Source organism: Anabrus simplex, chromosome 10, assembly GCF_040414725.1.
Source record: "Anabrus simplex isolate iqAnaSimp1 chromosome 10, ASM4041472v1, whole genome shotgun sequence".
In the NCBI taxonomy this organism is placed as follows: Eukaryota; Metazoa; Arthropoda; class Insecta; order Orthoptera; family Tettigoniidae; genus Anabrus; species Anabrus simplex.
The window spans coordinates 4,251,726-4,275,081 of NC_090274.1; the positions used below are offsets into that span (position 1 = coordinate 4,251,726).

The window sequence follows — 23,356 nt, forward strand, 5'->3', positions numbered from 1 at the left end:
AAATCAAAATGGTTATTACATGAAAGGAAAATATAAGGAATGTATATTAACAAGTCATCTGTTATTTCCATCTTTTATTACATAATTTTCTCAACATTACAATAATAATACTACAATTGACAAAGGTTGAGGAAATATTACAACTGCTGCAGTTTTTCTATACCTTAAACAGTTTATTTTTCTGTAAGTTTCCAGATAAACATTGCATTATGAGAAGTAAAGTTGCCAACTTTAGATTACAAACAGTGAACACATGAACAGTAAAAAGAAGTTCCATATTTGCAACCCTGACATGAAGCAACTCTCTCGAATAGCATAATGTATGTAGAAAGCAGTGGGAGCTATGGAACTAACTTGTCCACCTGAATAGTTACTAAATAGACATTCTGTTCTTAGTTTGAACAATGATAAGGGGCACACCATCAGATTTACAGTACTTCATGGTGTCAACATTTTCAGAGGTAATGGTGGCAACTTTGTTTTCTTAAATTGAACTACACTTTTTCTATACAGCTTTAATCTTACAAATTCAGCACCATGACTATTTTGAAAATCAGACAAGTACTTAGAAAATGAGATTTATTCAAACATGCTTCATTTGCAAGCTTGAATACATTAAATCTTCAACAAGTACTTGTTCAATTTTCAAAATAATCACAGTGCTAAATTTATGTTGATGTATAGAAAAGAGCATATTTCCATTTAAAAACACAAAGTACCATTAACTGATATAACACCATGTCTATGCCCCTTGGTACCATTGCTGAAAGTGAAAACAGAATGAACAGTGCAAGCTTTCTTACACAATTGCTCCACATTCTGAACTTAATGTAAGATGCCAAATAGAATTATGCAACATGTTTCCTTGCCCATTTAAAATATAACAGCAATAAAAACTGCACCATTTACTTATTTTGCATTTAATTGTCAGAGTCACAATTTTAAACTATAAAATTTACTGAAAGTAATGAATCATAGAAAAGTATTTGGGCTACAAACATCTTTCTCAGCATTAACAGTTACATCACATAGTAATAACAAGATCACATTGTAAAAATCATTGTCCTTAATCTTTCTGGAAAAACTGTACAGTACTTATTTTCAGAAATGCACCATTTTCTTGGCTTGGTTGCTGAATAATTTTCTAACTGCCATAGCAAATCTCCATCTACTCCAAGCAGTACAGGAAAATACAGCTCTCAGCAACTGCAAACAAAAAGAATATATTTGAAAGTTTATCCTTTGAATTATAATATTTAGAATATTATTTAATATATAATAATTTAGTATACATCCAAACAATGACACCAATTAGAAACAATACTATCAAGGTTCATTTAGACAAGTCATTAGGGTGACCAGATGCAAACAAATACAAGGACAAAACTACTTGAAGAGGACAATGCCAAAAAAAGGACAAATCCTGCACTGAATCTGAATTTAGACTCTGTATATATTTTGACATGCTTAAACAAAATTTATCCATTTCCATATTCAAAATGTATGGAATATCTATCATATTTATAAAAATACACAAATTCCTTTAGGTTACATTGAACAATCAAGAGGATTTTCACAAATTCTATTTTGAAACAGTTCCTATTATCAGTTCACAATGACAATGAGCAACAATTATGAACTTAAGACAATGGATCTAACCCACAATGCCTTTCCTTCCCAAAAACTAGATTAAATAGCACTCACAATGTTGCAAACATTATGATGCTACTCAAGTATTTTACATCATACAGGTAACACCTATGGCATTTCTCACATAATGGCAACACAAACCCATGGTGCCACCTCACACAGGGACTCTTACTATCGTGGGGTTTCTCGCATAGTGGGTATGAATCACAGGCAACGCAGACCAACAGTGTCACTCACAGTGCTACTAATCACATGCAACATAAGCCCATGGTGTTCCACATAGAGTGGTGCTAATTACAATCAGTTTTGTGGTTCTAATTCAATCATCCCTTGGTCACCTCTTACAGCAGGCAGGGGATACCATGGGTGTATTCATCTACATACCCCACCAACAGGGGGAGGAGAAAGAAGCTACCCAACTTACAATGAAGGAATAAAAAATAAAAAAAATGACCTATGAAACAGAAATAAAAGCAAGCCAAGGAAACAAGCAGTGGCATGTTCAGATAGGAAACAGGATATGGCTGCTTAGCTGCACATCCAGCTAGAATGAAAATATACCCAACAGAAAAGTGTACCACTATGTCAGTGATGAACTCAAAACACCTACTTCAGTGCATAGGACTCAACCCTGCCTAACAAGAACATGGCAATCTGCCAGTCTTATAATACATCTGTACTTCATGTTACAGTAGAACCTCTATAATTCAAAATCGGTTAATTCAAAATCCCACCTAATTCGAAGAAGCTCTCCTTCCCGGAAACATGATACAGTTTTGAATGTTATTTAAATTGTTTAATTCAAAATACAGATAATTCGTAATTCAAGTACAATGTCAGTCCCATTACCAAAGTTCAGACTTAATTCGAAACTGCCTTTACATTTTAAAACAATAGTATGTTACAGAGTAATTTCAACTCTAAATTTATCCGCGTCATAGTAGAACGCGCGTTCCGGATCGTGGAGGGGTAGCTTTCCGCACTTACACTCACTTCGGTGGGTCTACAGTGCGCTTCATGATTGCCAAGTTGAATGAAATCTGAATTCTTTTGTATTCAACCTTTTAAGGAACGCCGTAATATCACGCAACAGGCAGTGTGTGGGAAAACAATCTGCGAACACTGGCGATGTCGACAGTTGACGAAAAAACGTGGCTCATATAATAAATTCGTAGGCACCATATTGCCATTTCCGATGAAACTGCATTGCTTTATTTTAATGCAAGCCCAAACGGTCTTATGGTTTTAAAGGAGAAATTGCCAGCCGGGAAATCTTACAGTGTGAGGGATGGGGGTCATCGTAGTGCGTTGCAATGAACATGGACGCGAAATACATTATCCCCTCGTCATAGGAAAGTTTGATAAGCTACAATGTTTTAAGGGTGTCGGGCACTTTCCATGCCAGTACAAAGCATCTAAAAATGCAAACCGTACAGAAATCCAAAAAATAATGCATTTGCACAGGGGAACCAGCATACTTTATCCTCGTCTTTGAATTGTGCGATTTTTTCTTTCGTTGCGTGAGGTTATGTTTGTCAGTGATTTATCCAAGTATATTATTTGAACATTATAATGCACCTTGTTGGATACATTTCAGAAATAGTTTTTTCCATGGCATTTGAAAGGTTTAAACTGTGAATCCAGGTGATTGCATGTATTAATGGATCTTACAATACTTTGTGACGCGGCAAGTGTTTACATTTCTGAAGTACGAGAGAAGTGCCATGGCGGGAAATCGTACAAGGATAGAGTCATAAGAAAGTTCGATTTTAAGGGCATCGGGTACTTTCTGTGTAAATACAAGGCATCTAAAATGCATACAGTATAGTAATCCAATGAATAAAGCACTTGCACATGGGAGCCAGCATAGATTTCTCCTCGTCTTTGAAACATGCTTTTTTTTCTTTCTTTCCTGCGTGAGGTTATGTTTACCAGTGAAATATCCGAGTGCATTATTTGAATACTGTAAATGCACCTTCTGGGATATATTTTGGAAATAGTTCTTTTTTGATGGCATTTGAAAGGTATAAACTGTGAATCAAGGTTAACTGCATGCAGTAACGGGCCTTAGAATATTTTGTAACGCAGCAAGGGTTGGTACTTCTGAATTGCGAATTGGCGGTTAATTCGAAACCACGTAATTCAAAGTAAGATTTTGGAGTCCCAACGACTTCGAATTAACGAGGTTTTACTGTAATTGTATATTACTGTTATCTACAGAGATCAGTCTTTTATTGGAGTTACTTCCCAATAAAGGCATAGGTTACAACAATCAACTGACTCGTTTCTGACTAGACAGCAACTTGTTATATTCAGGGTCATTACTACTCTCATTCAGGAATTATTTCAAATTGCAGAACTAATTTAAAGATTTCACATAATTTCAAAGGATTTAGACAGACTTGGCATGAAAATTCAGAATACAGCACCATCCATTTAAAGCAGGCTTCCTTCAAATCTCGGTTATCTCCTGTCGCACATTAACATAGCAGTGACAGGGTACTGTAGTGTCTTATCACAATGTAAGCCATGCATAGTGTAATCACATTTCCATGTATCGATGATGCCATCGTGTAATGAAGAATATTTGTAAGAACGAACTAGTAAAACAGATAACCCCATTCAGTGTCCAGCTCCATGGCTGTCATCACAGGGGTCCCATGTTTAATTCCTGGCAGGGTCAGGAATTGTAACCATAATTGGTTAATTCCCCTGGCACAGGGAGTGTGTGTATGTCAGGTCACCTACAGGCCTGCAGGCCACACTGCCAGATTCACTACAAAAAGGACACTTCAGGTTTTTAAAATAATTCATCCAGACAATGGCATACCTGCCAACTTTCCTAATTTAGGCAGGAGACTCACAATTTTCAACAGTTTTTCCCACCTCCCAATTATTCTATTACAGTATTTCTCCAGATTTTAGCTTTTTTTTTATGAACTTCAAACATTTTCAAATCCCACCATTTCAGTTTTGTACACCAGTGGCCAGGAGTCCTTCACTCATTGGCTGTTTTGAAATGAAATATAGGCTTAATACGAGCAATAAGAGATGTTTATTGAAACCTGTATATCAATTGTCAATCTCTCGCTCTTGCCTGCTATGTTCACATCAGTCTAACCAATTCTAGAGAATAGTCGCTACATTGACAGAATTTCAAAGATAGCAACTAGTGACTCTTCTAGAGATTTTACAAGCCATTTGGAGACAATTTTGGCAAATTTTAATTTATTACTTTATAAAAATAGCATTGCACTTAGCATAATCTTGCAGGCCCATGATTCAATGTATTAATCTATGCATTTGCTAAGTAATAATGACATCTAAGTTCATGACCGATTCACACGTGGAGCACGAGTTCATACTATTCTCGGAAGGCTTATCAGAGACCGATCATCTCTCACATACTTCCTGTGAGGGAATAGAGATGTGCAGTCTCATACAGCAAGTCAGGTTTTCAGACATACCATAGTAGTCCTGTATTCCTTAACACACATAGAATAACTGTTTTGACCAATTATATCTCCTGATTTTGGTTTTATAAAGTCAGCAGGTATGAAATGGTCTAAAAAGAACATGTCCTGATAAAATAGGACATGCCATGGCATCCATCAACCATATCGATTGCAGCACAGGGATGCGGCACACCCATTACTCTGCTATCAACCCAGCAACATCTAGCATAGAGACCTACTAGAATAAATTACTCTCATTCCCTAATTCCAGATCACCTGACATCCAAATTGTTTGATACATGCATCGTTTTCCTTATTACCACAAGCATTATAATTAAGCCTATCAAATCAATCACTACTGATCTGCATTTAAGGCAGTCACCCAGGTGCAGAGATGCCAACTTTCAAGAAAGGCAATTCGTAATGTAGCCGTTCGGGCACCGGGGGGGGGGGGGGGGGTGACGGGCGTGGCGGCCGTAGAATTTCCTTTTTTCGAGATCTTACTAACGTATGTATCATTGAAAAATTAATGAACAACATACAATTCAACCAGATATTAAAAGACTGGCATATATAGAGTGTATGATTCTTACCCACTAAAGTGACAGGTGATCTGCAGTAAATATCTGAGGTAGGTTGAAGGATCATTTCTTTTGTTGAGTACTGTAGTTGCTGTTTGGTAGACATACACTGGTGACATGCTATTCCGTTTGATATCGTGTGCTTCCTCTGCACTAACAGAGCATTTAACAGTTCGGTGTTCAGGTTATGTAGCGCATACCTATCTACAAAATGCCAATGTAATATTTGTCCCAAATGGAACATAATCCTTCCTTTTACACAAATGAAGTGAAAATCTGCAGTAAATTAAGCAATACCGTCCTTACTAGAGAAATATGTATATGTTCTTACAGGCTTTAGACAGGACTCACTTGTTGTATTCCGCTTCCCGTGCCGTCTTCTGTTTCTTTCTTAAGGTCCAGGGCTAGCACTGACGAATGGGAGTGCTATGTCTGAATTCTCATTGTCTTTGTCCATGTGACTAGCGCAGGCAGTTCAAACAGCAAAATAAATATATAACTTTTTTGTTGAAAGGAAAATAGCATGATCCTATGACCAAAAAATATATCATTTATGAATGAGTTAGGGCACAAAACAAATGGGCAACATGAAGAAAACAACACCTAATTAATGTAAACAACTTCAGTGAGCAAAGACATCACACACAAAAGTGTTAAACAAAACATACACGGAAGCACTGCGACGTAGCAGAAAAAATAGTTGTAAGGTAGTAAAGTATGTATCCATTTCATTCTCTTCACGTGAAACATTTTGTACTATTTCTTAATTTACCATATATTTTCAAGTGTATTTGTGTAAAGGCAATTATTATGTTCCATTTGGGACAAATATTACAGTGACATTTCGTAGATAGGTATGCGCTACGTAACACGGTGTTCATATTAGCACAGAACTCAGTCTTGTTCTTCGTCACCATACGCAACTGAAAATTCGCAGCTACACACACTACAAAAACACGCGTGAATGAGATTTTGAGGAACGCAATAAACAGGGCCATTCTTTCGAGTATTGCTCCCTAAATTTTTGAACTACTTTTAGTTTATTACTAGCGTCACTAATCACTGTAATGTCCTGCACAATAAATCGTTTTATTATTTCAAACCTTTTGTATTTTGTAACACACGATTAGCATATATCCTACAAGAGCAATATATGTAAATTTGGCAACTAAAATTGCAATAAATACTTCAACAGTCACGCACTCAGTATCCACAATCAAACGGAGTTTCTCATCACTTCGCTGCCAAAACAAAGGCAAAACAACTCGCATATTTGAATGGAAGTCTGGTCATGTGACGAAGACAACAGCTCCGCAAAATATACCGCTTCACAGGTGCCGATTTCTCCGGTAATGGAAGCACACACTGAGTTTGGCGCGAGTAAACTTGAAATATTCTCAAATGACGGACAGGTAAGGGGTATAAATGATTACCGAGAAATCCGAAAATAATATTCAGAGAATTAAAGCTGTAATGGCATTCCTTGTCTATACTTTTGAACACTTCATACACTTCGATTTGAAAATCAACAAATATCGTAATTTGAGGTGTGCGATTCGTAAAGGCGTAATTGTGATGGGTAATTCGTAATTATTACGATTGAATCGTAATAGTTGGCATCTCTGCAGGTGGCAGATTCCCTAGCCTTTTCTTAAATGATCTCAAAGAAACTGGAAATTTATTGAACAAAAAGTGTGCACCCATTCTCCAAATTGATATTTAACAGTGTTACATAATCTGAGACTAACATTTCTCCTATCCATCATTAATTGAATTCTATAATACCTCTTGTAGCTTGTGTCCTCCCAAACCAGTCCAGGGTTCATTTCAATGCCACTAGGGAACCAGCACCAAGGGGCCTAACATCTAGGTCATTGGCTTAGTCATCCACCCCTAATTGTACAAGATGAACAAAAAAATCTTCAAATTGCATCCACCAACTAGAGTCTAAAACTAATGATGAAAAACAATCAGTGGATCCAATTCACAATGCCTGAATTACTGGGATAATACTTATCTAAAAGGGTCCAAAATCTAGTACCTCAATGGTATTAATCACAAGTCGACTCATAGCATGCACCAAACTGGCTGCCCCCAAGTAATAAATCTAATCAATCTAATCTAGAAGCAAGTTAGACCCATGGTGTTCCACATGTATGGTACTAATCACAAGTAGTTTCACCCCTTTTAGTCACCTCTTAGGCAGGGGATACCATGTGTGTACTCTATCCACATGGTCTTTCATGGTAAGTCACTGCTCTCCATCAGTTTTCTACACACACCATACGTATACAGAGTGCGCAGTCCGTATACCTCTACTCATTATCAATTTCTATTGTCAGATTCCCATTGTTATCAACTGATTGACCACAGTTGAAGAATGGAAGATACGAATGATGAAAGTTTGCTGGCCACTGTGCAGATTCACATGCATAAAATTAGTGGCAAATGAATTAAAGAGACTATTTTGTTGTGGTTTGTGAAAGCAGCACCGACAAAGACTTAAGTGTGGGAAAAGAAAGTCTTAGTGTTCACAACACGCCAAGAAGTGGAAGATAATACACCAGACGTGGACTTCTGCAGACTTGGAAAAATCTAACAATCTGCAGTCAAATCCATACAGGAACATGCAGAGTTGGGGATACCAGAATCAGCAATGACAAAACTCAAAGTGGATCTGAAAATCAGGTGTTGGCATTGAGTGTGAATTATCAGATGATTTGGAGACACTTGATGTTTGTGGTCAGATGCCCCCTCTAGGGACACCAATACCTTCACATCAGTGTGGGGGCTTGTGTGCTTGTTTTCTAAATATCTAATATTTAAGTTACGTCCAGTTTGGCTTAGACTCAAGGAATCGCAGTTGTTGCATTTAAATCTGTAAACTCCTGATTTTCAAAAAACACTAGATTTTAGTTATGTAAGAGGTCAATATTCCTGTTGGTTTTGAAAGATATTTTAACATTGCTTTTGAAGATGTTGGTAACTTTATCAACATCTTTGTTGAAAGTAAAGGTGGAAAATGCCAAGGCATTAAGTTTTTCTTTTATTAAGGTGGTCTTGGGACTGTGTTTGAATTTATTAATTATTTGATCTATGAAGAAATTGTTATACCCATTAGATTTAGCAACAGCACAGATAGTATTCAATTCATTTTTAAAATCACTTAGACATTGGTATATTAAAGGCGCAAAAAATTATGCTATTGTAAGATCCACGTTTATGCGTTTGTGGGTTTGTAGAATCTTGTCGGATAGTAGTTGCTGTTTGTGTTAGTTTTCTAAAAATTTTGTAGGATAAAGAGGAAGGATGTCTTGATAGTTAAATCTTTAAAAAAATGTATAGCTTTGTTAGTTTCAGATTCGAGAAAATTTAATATGAGAATCAATGCTGTTGAGAAGTAGAAGTATAGAATGTGCAGTGTTCATAATAACGAGCGTATCAACAAAAGAGGATATTGGTAAAATTGATTTTTGTGTATTCTAAGAAGTGTAGATAGATCTCTACCAAGATGATTGAGGCCAGTGACCAATCTTGTTGATATATAGTGTGGTCAAAAGTGAAAAAGTTATGAACAACCAATTTTAAAACAGAAATGAAGTCTTGAATTTCCAGTTTACTTAGGTGACCAAGTTAGTTTCAATGATGGGGTTTGAATACTGGGGTACATAATCACGATGTCAAAAGAGTGGAGAGAATGATTTGCTTGGATGTTTAAATTCTTTAGTTTTTCTATTAAATCTGTGGTTTTTGATGGATTTTAGATAAAAACCTGTAGTTTTGTTAAAATTTTTTGGATGAACTTGGATGTATTGTACAAAGGACTGGGTCTGTAATTGATTATTGGTCAAATGGGAATGTCTGCTTTATGAATCTTGGGGAGACCTGGGTTCATATTTAAAAGTTTGGTTTCAGTGAAGAGATAAGTATGTTTTAAAGTTGAAGTAAATGTTGGATTCTCTGCATGGGGTCTTTTTTTAACTATTGAAAAACTATTATTGTTAAAGTCTTGTTTTTGCAACATTCAGATCTATCTGTTATGACAGTTGTGTTGCCTTTAGCAGATTGATAAGGTCGTTATTAATTTTCTTTTTAAGTTCAAAGATACGTTTATGATCAGTAATTAGGTGTTTGTTGATATTGGGAGGAATGTTTTTGTTTTTATTAGCGAAAATCGTGTCGAGCTTTCTTTTTACGCCAATCCTTAGTTCGTCTTGTTCTGAAGGCATTTTATCGATGGCTACTTCAGATTCGATTACTAAGTTGATGACAACATTTAAGATTGTTGAGGTTAGGCCAATTGTGCTTAAGGCCTTTTGGCTAGAATCTAGTTTTCGTCGTTTAAAGGCATTTCAGACAAGTTAATTGTGGGGTGGAACTGTTTTTGTTGTGTCTTATTTTAATCTCTTTGACCAGACTAGCATAGTGAGGAATTGTTTTTTAGCTTGTTTTCCTCCAAAATAAGGTTTTTTTTATAACTCATTGAATAATCTGTTTATTCGGGATTGGAAAAGGTTCCATTGGGCGCTTGGGAGTAGGTTACCGATTTCAAGGTAAGTTTCATATAATCTATTGTTCAGAGATTAGCCTATTTTTTCTTGTATAAAAATTGGATTTCATTCTTAACCAGATTTTGTTATTTTTTGGATTTTAAGAGAATGCAGGGAAGAGAGATTTTTTTTGACACTGCTTTCAAGAAATTTGGGAGTTAGCTTAAGTGTAATGCAATGATCAACAGGGAATGGATAACGGCTAACTATGAAGCGAGGCACACCATGACTCGCTTTGCGGTCCATGGTTTCCATTACAAAATCTGCAAGAGAGAAACCTACCATGATCCAAGTGAACTGTGCCAGTGTAAACTCTGGCGACCAATGTGATAGATACCCTGTGATAAAATGCAAAAGCAGACAAATCTCTCTGACAACATTCTCTAATAGTAAATGCTATGTAAACTATACATTGACCACTATGGCTTTATAACTGTATTATTATATGGAATGCATTGTTTTAGAAAGTATGTCCTTGCACAACTTGGCGATCTTAATTTATTCTTAAGCCCATATAATAGGCTTTACGCTTTGCCTGGTTGGCTTGTACATTGAATAAGAATTTCATTTGGTCCGTATTTAACTGAGACTACAATTTAATAATATATAGTGGTTTCGCTCTGTGTACTCCTTGTACCTTTCGGTACCGTTGCAACTTTAAAATATCCCTCTCTTGGCCACGGCTGAAAACTGGCCGAGGTAAACAGACCTTCGCGTCCCTCGAGGTTTAGATTGCAATACAAAATGCCAAGCGAATTGGAAATTGATGCCTCCTGAAAGAAAATTGAAGTATCAGATATCATTAAGACAATTCGAGGGATCAGAGATCTGTGCAGCTTTATCTTCACTTATGTTTTCCCAAATCTAAACAATTTTTATATATACTTAGAATTAGCCCTAATCTGGTTCCGTTTAGGAGCCGTTGGGAAACGTTTCAATTTTCACCTATTCAATACAAGAAAACTTATTAATGCAAGGTTACATTGTAAGTCAATTTTTAATAAGCATGTGGCAAAACAGAATATGACGTCTATATCAAAGCCAAGCCACAAGAAAACTGGTTAACAATTTAATGAAAATCAGAGCTGGAGAATAATAAACTACAGTTGAAGCTATAAACAATTTTATTCACCCTGGATGAAATTTTAGATTAGGGGAAGGCAACTAAAATTTAATTTTTAAATACCTATGTTATTGGTCCTATTGAAAAGTACTATGTAACAAGTTATAGAGAATACAAGTTCCGATCATTTATGTTTTATTCAGTTTTACCGTACCGACTATAATAAGAGTGGTATTTCAGAGTCTGAAGAAAACTAAATGTGAAGGCCCACAATATCAAAGGCGAGTAACATTGATCAACAATAACATTACATTGACCACTATTGTGATGTTCTTTGTCTCCTATGCTGCCACTCAACTCCAATAGATGGGATTACTGCTGCGTGCTGAGTATAACAGCCTGACTGAATATTGGCAGGAAATAGCTGGGGAGTTCCTTCTTTAGCATGCCATTCCTCTGGTTCATACATTTCCTGATACTGCTGGTACGCAATACACTGGTTCATCATAGTATTCCAGCTATTCGATCATTACTCTGACGCGCTGTTTTGAATGAACAGTGTGCACACTTAAGGCAGAGGCTCACTTAGTAGTAGTAGTAGTAGTAGTAGTAGTAGTAGTAGTAGTATGACCTGGTCTAGAATTACAATAAAGACCTATTCCAAAAGTATAGCACCACAATTCACTAAATTGTATAATATTGTATTATAGGAATTTTATATTTAATATTTAGTGCTTGGCAATAATGTATTTTAGTGTACCATTTGCCGCCGAGGTAGACACCTCATTTGCAAATAGAGATTTTGATTTGATTTTGATAACTCAAAATTCAACTCTGAAAAGAGCTGTTTCTAGAGAAGAGGGAGTTTCTCCTCTGGTTTGCAGGAAAAATTTGCCTCCAAGTCGATAGCTTTCCCGCCACCAGTGTAGTGAATTGAGATATTCCAAGTCATCGGGCACTGCTAGGAAACATTAGTAAAAGGCACTCTCCACTGTTCGACAGACCCCCAACCAAAAACAACTTCATGGATCATGGCTGTTGCGAATTGGCCATTCCAGCTCCAGAACTTTGGACTGTTAGATCGGTAGCATAGTACTGTTCTTTAAAAGTGAGAAAATGTGTTTTTTCATTTGATCAAGTATTTTATTTAAAAGCATTGCTTTTAATCGCGCCATTCCTACCGACGTCATTGCAATGACTTATGTTCATTTCAGTTGGGAAAACTACTATGACAGTCTTTCTGATGATGTAAAAAGGCAGGTGCCATTATAATGAAAACACGCCAACCTGATTGTGACCGATGGTAGGCAAGTGGGCCTACCATTACAATAAAAATTCCCTAACCCAGTCTTCATATGAGAAAAGACGTTTGGCGACTTCCCTGTCGCGTTTCTAGGGTAAAGTTAAGAGCTATGCAATTTAATAAAATCTTGCTCACAATGTGTACACTAGAATTCTGTATACAATGTAGAATTCCATACCGAAGCACGGGTACATCAGCTAGTTTTAAGAATAAGAATTCAATATGTGGACGCAAACCATTAATTCCAAGGTCACTTGGCAAGCCGTGGCCTCCTCGGGTTACTTCGTGGGGTTTGGTTTTATAAACCACTGTTTGGCGATAAGCATGTGGCAAAACAGAATATGATGATTGTTGTTTAAAGGGGCCTAACATCAAGGTCATCGGCCCCTAATGGTACGAAATGAAATAAGTACAAATACATCCACTGACCAAAATAAAAAAATGTCATGAAGAATGAATGGACATGAACCTAACCAAAAACAAACCAAAACAGCGGATGAGACTCAAAAAAAGATTGTAAATAATAGTATTACTGACCAAGGGACCACTTATAAAGCACATCTAAAGGGGTGCAAAATCCATGGCTAAGGCCCCAGAGTGCGTCAAACCTCCTCTTGCTGTACGTCGACAATATTTAGCAGACAAATTTGTATTATCCAGGATGTACAACAATGAACCATCAATCTGCAGCAGTCTGGCTGATTTAGAAACAGTTATGAGAGAGCACGGACACCAAAAATGGATGAAAAATATATGCATTCTGAACAGTCTTCTGTTTCTACGCTAGAGCAGCAACGCATTTGGGCGAATGGCTAGATTCACCAGTGTCTATTCGAGACTACGTGCCACGTATCAAGCAGCGTTCCTGGACGCAAATTGAAGAAGAATGGTATATTACAAAAGGGCAACGGGGAAAACAATACGTTGCAGTCCAACCATACCCTCCTCACTCACCTTGGTTCTTCAAATGGAATGCTTGTCGCTGATACATCACTTCTCTTATTCGCACGAGGTTCAATCACGGCAGTTTTGCCAATCATCTCTATCGGATAGGAGTCCTAAACTCGCCCCACTGTTCCTGTGACCGCCAAGCAATCGTTCACCTCAACCACATCTTCTCGTGCCATCTTTATAATGTACAGCAGGAAAAATGTATAACAACTTTACTTTCATTGAACTTCCAACTACCACTCAACATCCAGTGTATTTTATCATCCCAACAACCAGAAGCGTATAATGCAATCGCCATATTCTTAAAAGACACCGATTTAAGATTATAAAGTTTGACGTGATACTACTTCAGAAAAACTACGTAAATATACTACAGTTGCAGTGTCCCAATTTGTTCTTTTTTCTCTCTTCGTATGTGTGTGCGCACATTCTGTACGGGCTCGGAACGTAATACCAGTATAATACTATGGAAGTTTCATAGGTGTATATGTATTCTCAGTGTATATTTAATGTATATGCTTTGTTATCTAATGTATTTCTAGCTGGCTGTTTGGTCTGGAACCTAAAGCCAATAAATTAAAAAAAGGCCCCACAGAGTGGTACATGACGCGAGTAAAGTAGAACCATGGTATCTGTCATGTTGGGGTACTAATCAAAAGTAGCGTAGACTCGCAGTGTACCACACAAGATGGTACTACTCACAAGTATTGTACTTCGTAGAGGGAACGCACACCTATGGTGTTTCTCACACAATGGCGCCACTCATAGCCAACGCAAACCGATGAGGCTCCTCACATAGTGGGCACCAATCACAGGCAACGCAGACCGACTGTCGCTCACATGGGTACGACGCACGAGTACTGGAAACCCCCAGGCCAGCCTCTTTACTGCTACGAATCACAAACCTATTTTGTACCTAATTGAGTGGTACTACTCGCAAGTACAGGCAACCCATGGTGTTCCCCGCATGATGGTACAAATCAAAAGTAGTTTCATGATTCTAATTGGATCATCCCTTGGTCGCCCCTTTTAGTCGCCTCTTACGACAGGCAGCGGATACCATGGGTGAATTCTTTGTCTGCCTCCCCCAGCCATAGGGGGGGTGTTTGGTCTGCGAGAGGTATTTTATTTCCCTCAAGTCTGCCGGCAAGCCGGTTAGGACACTCCCTATCCGCCACCTGGGAGTATCACCTCTCCCCCTGCTTAGAAGGTTCGTGGCAAAACAGAACATTTATGAAATCCCTCCCAAGAATATTTTCCCGCTGGAAGGAATGGAATGTTGTAACGAATGATATTTTAAAAAATGATTCCCAAACATTAATGAACGACTATTTACAATTGGGGCTTTAATCCCCCACATTGAGCCATGCTAATCGAATATCGCCAGCTGCTTTGGAACTTCATTTTAAACCAGACACCAAATTCTCATTTAGAGGAATGGGGAATGTAATAGTTGGGCATCAAAACCACAGTTTTGCCTGTCCACCAAATACAAGCTGACCAGTAACACGCTGACTATGCATGAGTGCTTACCCTCCTCCCTTATCTTGCCTGCTGCTTAGCGCTCTCACGGTTCGCGCAGGCTTCGGCTCGCCAGTACGCGAGCATATTAACCAATCGGAATGCTACATTTTTCTGTAATAACTTAGAAATATATGGCAAGAAATGTTTGTGCTTTTAAAGGTAGTCTACAAATCTACAGGCCAAGAGCTTTCATCAGAATGCTTTAAGATGTCAATTAGTTCAACCGTTCTCTCAAAATCAATGTAACAGACATCAGACTAGAGTTTATAAATAAAGATTAGTAGTAAGTGCTGTTACTATTAATTGAATTTACTATATCATCTGTAATTGGAGAAAATCATAGTGGACCTATTTATGTAAGTACTAAATAACTCCTATCTAATAACAGACCAACACTTTAAAGAAGCTGTTTTTGCTATATACTGTAGATTTTCATGTTAATCACTAAAGAAAACATTCAGTTTACCATATAAAATAGCATGACTTCTTAAAGGTCTCAAAAATCTATAATCAACCCATGTAAATATAGCAAGCTGTGCTGCTCACACTTCCTTATGCCTCCGAGCACTACTCCCAGTCCAGGCTTCAGTCCCCAGAAATGCTCAAGTTCATGGCAGGATTCGAGCCCACAGTATCAAGATTGGGAAAGTCACATAACGAAATTAGAAATCTCGACTGCTGCGCTTGATAATACAGAGAGATGTTCAGTTCATCACTTGGCAGAAAACATTCTGAACAAATTCTACTAAATTTATTCGCTGAGAACTCAATACCAAGTTTATCCCCACAGGCTGCAATTGTTATGGAAATAAAAGACGACTGCATGCAAAAGTTTGGAAGAACAGCCGACTTTCTACCTGGCCTGTGCTTCAATGTGAGGCATGAGTCATGACAATTCATCTTTTACTCTACATGAATGCATCAGTGAAAGACTGATTAAGTGAATGCCTGCAATGTTCTATCACTAGAACCACCACTTCAATTGTATACAGGTGGCCTAGCTCCCAAGGAACAGATACAACGGCATGAATATCTCCTGTTAACAGATACTTTCACACCCCACCAACAGGTTTCATTATCTTACCGAGTTGTAGGGGGATCCACTGTCGCATTTATTTTTCCATATTTTTATATATTTATTCATTTTGACATGGTATCAGCAGTTTCTAGCTTTCGTGTGTCTGTTCCACCATCACCGGTAAACAACCGAACAGATCAACCAAACTTCATATTTATAGCCTACTAATCAAGGAGCAGGTTCTGATATGGATATTATTTAAAAATCACCAAATAGACAAGGAGTTTATAGGAAAAACCAAAAGAGTTTTTCAGTTCTCTTACATTGTTGATTATATGTCAAAATCTGTAGACTACATGAAATGCTCCACCATTTAAAAAAATACGTACATACATCCATCGTTATTATTATTATTATTATTATTATTATTATTAGACTTATGCCGTTCAGCGTTCAGTCTGCCTCAGAATTTACTAAACATCGCCACAATCCTCGATTTGCAAGTAGTGTTGTGGCCTCATTTAGTTCTATACCTCTTATCTTTAAATCGTTAGAAACCGAGTCTAACCATCGTCATCTTGGTCTACCTCTACTTCTCTTATCCTCCATAGCAGAGTCCATTATTCTCCTACATTACCTATCCTCCTCCATTCGCCTCACGACCCCACCACCGAAGCCATTTTATGCGTACATCTTCATCCATCGAGTTCATTCCTAAATTAGCCTTTATATCCTCATTTCGAGTACCCTCCTGCCATTGTTCCCACCTGTTTGTACCAGCAATCATTCTCGCTACTTTCATGTCTGTTACTTCTAACTTACGAATAAGATATCCTGACTCCACCCAGCTTTCGCTCCCGTAAAGCAAAGTTGGTCTGAAAACAGACCGATGTAAAGAGTTTCGTCTGGAAGCCGACTTCCTTCTTACAGAATTTAAAAAATGATATGCTTAATTTCCCTTACTTTTCAAATTACTATTTTCTACAGGCTTCATGTTCTGCAGCCAGAGACAGATCCACAAGAGAAAATGTTTCGCTCGGCCCACCTACTGTAACTGAACACCGAGGAAACGTGGGGTAGAACTTTTCGTTTTGGTATCAGTCTGGTAATGTACTCAGGATTGTGTTAGGTGCATACGGTGTCATGCTAATCACATGGGGTTGGTATTTATAGGAAGATTCTGAAATATTTTCCCTAACATTACGAAGACTGTATATAAAAAATGTTTAAGAATGTTATCTCCATTCCTTTATGCATTGTACATATACAACAGATAATAAGGCAGATTACAAAAAATTGGATTTTTAGTCCAAGTCCCGTGTGACGTGACGTGCATGTCACTTCAAGTTGGGTAACTGGAAATCGTAAAGAGCCATTTTACTCTTTGATAGGCCGGACCAGGAACTATACTGTACAACAAATTCAGAAATAGTCCTCATTCTCTCTCGACTTCGTTCGGCTTGATCACATCTCACGTTACTGCCACGTGCTTTCGTAAGAAAATATTTGAACATGTCTCATTAAACATGTGAACAGATCCATGTTACTTTGCATGAATTACTGAAGAAAACATGTAATCCACTGCAAATTCCCGTGTGAAGAATGGGTACAAATACTAATGTACAATATTTTAAAAACAAACTCTAGAACCTACCCAAGGTATTAAAAGTAAAGAGCTACTTCTTAAAAGTTATTAAACCATTATAAATCAAAATGGTGTAACAGACCTGTTTCTGCACAGAGAAATGATCTGCCATCATAATTTGTAGCAGGTAACATGTAAACAGCGTAGAAAACTTCAGACTATGGTGATTGTGCTCGTCTAGTCTGGTGTGCGGGTGGAAAGTTTGACGCCAGGACCTCTTCTGTTCTTCTCTGAGCTGCACATTGCACCTTCAATGTCCAGTGCACCTAGAAAATACAAGAAACAATTTAGACAACCAGTTATTCTACCTATAAAAATGACTCACGAATACAGGACATGCAGCAACAAGAAACTCATAAGAAAATATCCAACTTCAAACAAAGTACAGGAAAGGTTGTTCCAAAGAAAAGCTATGAAACCATAATCCTCAGACCAGTATACTAACTGAACAGTGCAAATTCTTGATCTGCACTCTTCTTTCAACTAAACATTTAAGGTCTCAGAACCAGTGATAGCCATCTTCAGATCTGCATTTTGTTTAATATACACAGTTCAAAAAAATTAGGGGCACATGTTTCGTAACGCCTGGTATGTGAACGTTAATTTGCTAGATGGAGTTCCAATCATATTACATCATACCTTGAGACCTTACCTACTCAGGGTATGTCAAATCGAAGTTATAATCCACCTGTAGGCGTAGCTATGCATTAAACAGTGACCTCTCAAAAAGTGAATAGCGGTGCATCTGGGTGTCGTGAGGTATACAGACTACTGCGGTCATTTGAACATGTTTTACGTCAACCAGCACATCCCATGAGACATCTTAACAAGGTTCTAGTCTCAATGGCCATCACTTTGATCCAGGAAGCATGGACTTTTCGTCGTGTTGCTGTGGATCTCAATGTGTCTACGTCAGTTATTCACCGCTTGTGGAATCCCTACAATGAGACAGACCAGTTCACAAGGAGGGTTGGACAAGGTCGTGAAGGCTTGACAACCCAACAGGATGACCGATATCCGACCATCTGCGCGTTGCGGCAGCATTCAGCAACTGCCAACGAACTGCAACAAGACCTCAGGAGGGTCACTGGAGTCTCAGTGTCTGACCAGACTGTAAGGAACAGGTCAAGAGAAGTGTCCTCACGACCCCGACGTCCCGTTTGAGTGCCCCGTTTAACACAGCAACATCGCACAGCTCGCCTTCTGTTTGCCCGTACCCACGTCAACTGGCAAGTTCAATGGTGACCTGTGTTGTTCACAGATTAATCCAGATGTCCCTGGACAGCGCAATGGACGTCAACGTGTATGGAGTCGTCGTGGTGAGCAGTACATGCCAAATGTTGTCCAGGAAGGCGACCGATTCGGAGAAGGTTCTATGATAGTGTGGGGTGACATCAGTATTGATGGCCGTGCGGATAGTGTCGTCGTCCGTGGTAATCTTACCGCTGCGAGGTACATCGAGCAGATTCTGCTACAGCGTATGTTGGTTGCTGCATACAGTGTTGGCCCTGAATTTGTCCTCATGCACGACAATGCCAGGGCTCGTGTAGCGCGCATCACCAGAGCTGTCTTGCGAGAACTGGACATTCAAGAGATGGAATGAGCAGCGAGTCCCGACCTTAATCCCATCAAGCATGTGTGGGATTGGCTTGACAGAAGTGTTCGTGAGCGTTCTGTTGCACCACAGACTCTCCAAGACCTCTAACAGACTCATTGAAGAATGGGACCCGATACCGCAACATGACCTCCGTAGGTGCCAAGCTGTGATAAATGCTCGTGGAGGACGTACACCATACTGAAGTTTTCCAACTATGATAAAAATCCACCCTGGAGGACTATCATGTTTTCGCCCCTATTTGGACATTTCCATTTCTGTTCTGAAAATGAACACAAATCCATCAATTTTCTTTTGTATACTTCAACAGTAAAGAATAAAGGTTTAGGTGGTAAAATACCCGGGTGTGAGGTATTGTTTTGTGGAGCATGGCATACGTTCAAAAACATGTTCCTGTAATGTTTTTGAACTGTGTATCTGCTAACTTAACTAGGTTCTATTCAGTACCAGAGAAACCTATATCAGAGAATTCTTAATACATTCGCTCCCAGCTCCGTCCGCGGGCACTGCATCTCGCAATTCAGCGATTTTTAGATGCCGCGCTGGAATCTGAGGCCATTATTTCTTCATCTAGTGACAGGTTTTGCTCTGGGATGTACACTAAAGGAAACTGCTCATTAAGGGGGGAGGTACACCTTTACTGGTCAAAAAATATCATTTTTCAATTTTTTTTTTTCTTCATAGAATAAACTTTTCTCGTTAATATGTTGAAGAAACTTTGTAAATATCTTTAACGGTATTCAAGATATGTCCCATAATCTGTACATATGTTACGCAGCCTTTTCCTCCCATTGGTAAGTTTAAACATCATTCTCCGAAACTTTAATTTTTAGCTTTGTTTTCCTTCATAACTCAAACATTTTTTGAGTTATCTTGATGAAATTTTTTATGCATACGTAGTTTTTGCTTCTTAACAATGTGAACTACAACCATTGCTGTAACTTTTGCTTTTGGTAATTTTTGGGGAGAAAATACTTCAAGAAAATGCTGAAAATAAAACTACTACTATAAAAAGGGAGAAAAAAATATTGTTTCAAAGGATTACCACATCACATTGTTAACACAAGCCTTGTAAACATTCTAAAACAATATTCCAGGAATATGAAAATTTGTAGAAATTATCAAGGAAAAGCATAATAAATGTATAAATTAGTCCAAAATTTTGAAAATTAATTTTTATTAACATGGGGCAGTTAATTACAAATGTTCAAACGGAATACTAAATTAGAAGAACAGTACTACGAGTGTGTGAAATTTCATTTCAACAGAACATAGTTACTCAGAAATAAAAGGTTAAGTATTGTAGATTTTTATACTTGTAAAGGTGTACCTTCCCCTTAAGCTGTCCTAGTACGTAGAGCCTATCTGCAATGTCGTGCTGCCTGTTGTCATTGGAGTGACGGCAGGACATTATACTTTCGAAGCAGTTCCTAGGTATTGTTTTAGAAAAAATTTGTTTCAAAAGTGGGATCCTCTGCCCAGTACATTTTTATATCTGGCTTCCTAATAATACCAGTAATGAACATTAGACCTAAAAATTGCTTTATTTTGACACAAACCGACTACTCTGTGAATGGGTGTGGCGCAAGGCTGTACAGTGTGCTACGCAATATAAGTAACACGAGGCACCACTAAGCTTATCCACTAGTAGCGCTGAGGAACGACAATGCTGCCAACTATTGCTTGTTGTTTGTGCTTGTTTCTTTGCTATGGCTGTGTGCGATGGATGTGACATTAACAAGTTTTCAAGCGATTTTAAGGACAATTTAATTTCTACGACCAGGAATTACAGCAAGTGTGCTCACAGTGTCAAATTGTGTACCCTTAAAGACAAAATTGTTTTTAGGTGCCGTTGTTGCACTGAACGCGGGCATGAGTGCAGGTGGTATGGGAGTGGGAGAAAGAACATTCTCTGGAGACTCCAAACTTGCCATGTTTGACATCTCACTTTGGTGCAATCTGCCCAAGCCAATCACGCCTTTCATCAAGCAAGAATTACATTTTCTTCCAGGACTAGTCGATTCGCGTACCTTTTGCATTGCTCGGGTACACAGCAATAAGCACAAAATTGGTTGTCCCGACATTTTCGTCGAAATCTATGAAAGTTTGGGAAATCCAAACACCACAGAGGACGACATACTGAGGGACAGTGGGCGTTTGTTAAACGAGGCAACTGTTCAAACTTTTTTGTTGCGCCTGTTGAAAGACGCTGCTTGCTGTTATCATAGATCGGGTTTTGCCAAGAAGTGTCATAATAAGCGACTGCTGGAAGGACTAAAGTTACGTACATTTACGTGTTAACCACTCAATTCATGTTTATAGACAGCCGGTGGAGTGGGCATGTGAACAGAGGCAAAGGAGGCCACCTGCTCACACGCAAATAATTGAAAACAGGTGGCGCCGCACGAAGCACGGGAGTTTCTCTACTCCATGATTGGGAAGGAAGGCGGCACACTGGCAGTTATTAACAAATTGAAATACGCAGGCCGGCTCACTTAACTGTTCACCTCTTCTCGTAAAAATTTTGAGACAGTGCCGAACTGCGTGTGTTGTGCTACTATTCAGAAGATTGCGCCTTACTTCATATGAGTGACCTACCACTAGATTTTACGATTTAATATCGCACAGTGCCAATCCCCATTATCTTATATTGCCTCTTCAACTGTTTTGTGAAAGACTCATTCTTTAATTTCTTACTTACCTATGCATTGTTTTTGCGTTTTATTCGGCTGATGACCCGGATTGGGGTCAAAACCGGTACTGCTTTCGCTTATAATTAAATAGCAATGTAACACTACATTTCTTATTTGTATTGAATAGGTTGAACTACATAATTTGTTATTTCAATTTAATTGCGATACAGTTCACGACGGAACATCATGAAATTTTTATCTAACTGGTTATCATCTTGCAGAGTTTCTATTGAAATCACCCTTTTTGTTAGAAACTCGTGTGCACAAGCTCCAGGGGGTTGTCAGTCGCATAGATCCAACGCTCCAAGGGCCCGCTCAGTACTTCACCCTACGACCGCCGTGCGCTGCTGTTGTACATCACGCCACGTTACAGGAGCTCCTATTGGTAGAAACATATCGCAATTGCTATTGGTCGATTTCGAGTTTAGAATTCCCAGTCGATCGGGCCGTTTATTGCTGTCAGTTTAATTATGCGTTTTGAACTTGCCAACCCATTTTTAATTTCAGTTTCACTATATGCGAGTATGTTAATAACAATAGCATGTATAACACTTATTTATGTCACGTTATGGCCTTTTGGCTGAAATAAATTCTTGTTTATTAAATTCAGTTGATGTATTATATTATTTCTGATAAGCCACTATCGTTTTGATGGTATTGAATTTAGCAGTAAAAATATAAACTGTTGACAATGCTCGTAATTATTTTCTTCCATTTCTTTTTAATAATGTAATGTTATTTGCTTTACGTCCCACTAACTACTTTTTCAGTTTTCAGAGACGCCGAGGTGCCGGAATTTAGTTTTTACGTGCCAGTAAATCTACCGACACGAGGCTGACATATGCGAGCACCTTCAAATACCACCGGACTGAGCCAGGATCGAACCTGCCACGTTGCGGTCAGAAGGCCAGCGCCTCAACTCTCTGAACCATTCAGCCCGGCCTATTTCTTTTTATTCCGCAGACCATGCATGGAAAGTGCCAAATTTGAGTTTGAGGCTGATGCCTTTAATATGGGCAAAAACATGCCCCTTAACGTTTTATAATATTTAATTTCTAAAAAAGATCTCTGTATTGAATAGGTGGATATTAAAAAATAACGCTTGTAAACATGCTTTGTATTTACGTACATTTCAATACGGACCTAACATTATAACGTGTAATTACACCGATAGCGAAGAGTTCCGGCAGCAGGGAATCTTAACTTATTTCACCATTTCCCTGTTCCTATACTTGATATTTGCAAAGAGTGGCTGGACGTTATGGGAATCCGAAAATTTCAGCAGCTTTCTTCAAAGCAGCTGAAGAA

The 23,356-nt window shown here is 38.3% G+C and overlaps 1 protein-coding gene and 1 long non-coding RNA gene across 2 annotated transcripts in view; one reads left to right on the top strand and one right to left on the bottom strand.

Annotated features, from left to right (window-relative positions):
- Positions 1-23,142, top strand: part of LOC136882452 (uncharacterized) — a 48,096-nt gene extending 24,954 nt beyond the window's left edge. The window contains exon 6 of the transcript XR_011018740.1: positions 22,819-23,142. The gene's annotated coding sequence lies outside the window, so the exon portion shown is untranslated. The remainder of the gene's footprint in view (positions 1-22,818) is intronic.
- LOC136882456 (uncharacterized) overlaps positions 75-23,356 on the bottom strand; it is a 58,565-nt gene continuing 35,283 nt past the window's right edge. Inside the window, exons 2-3 of the long non-coding RNA XR_010861184.2 lie at positions 17,823-18,006; positions 75-1,206 (exon numbers count right to left, since the gene is read on the bottom strand). This is a non-coding gene — a long non-coding RNA (uncharacterized lncRNA). The remainder of the gene's footprint in view (positions 1,207-17,822; positions 18,007-23,356) is intronic.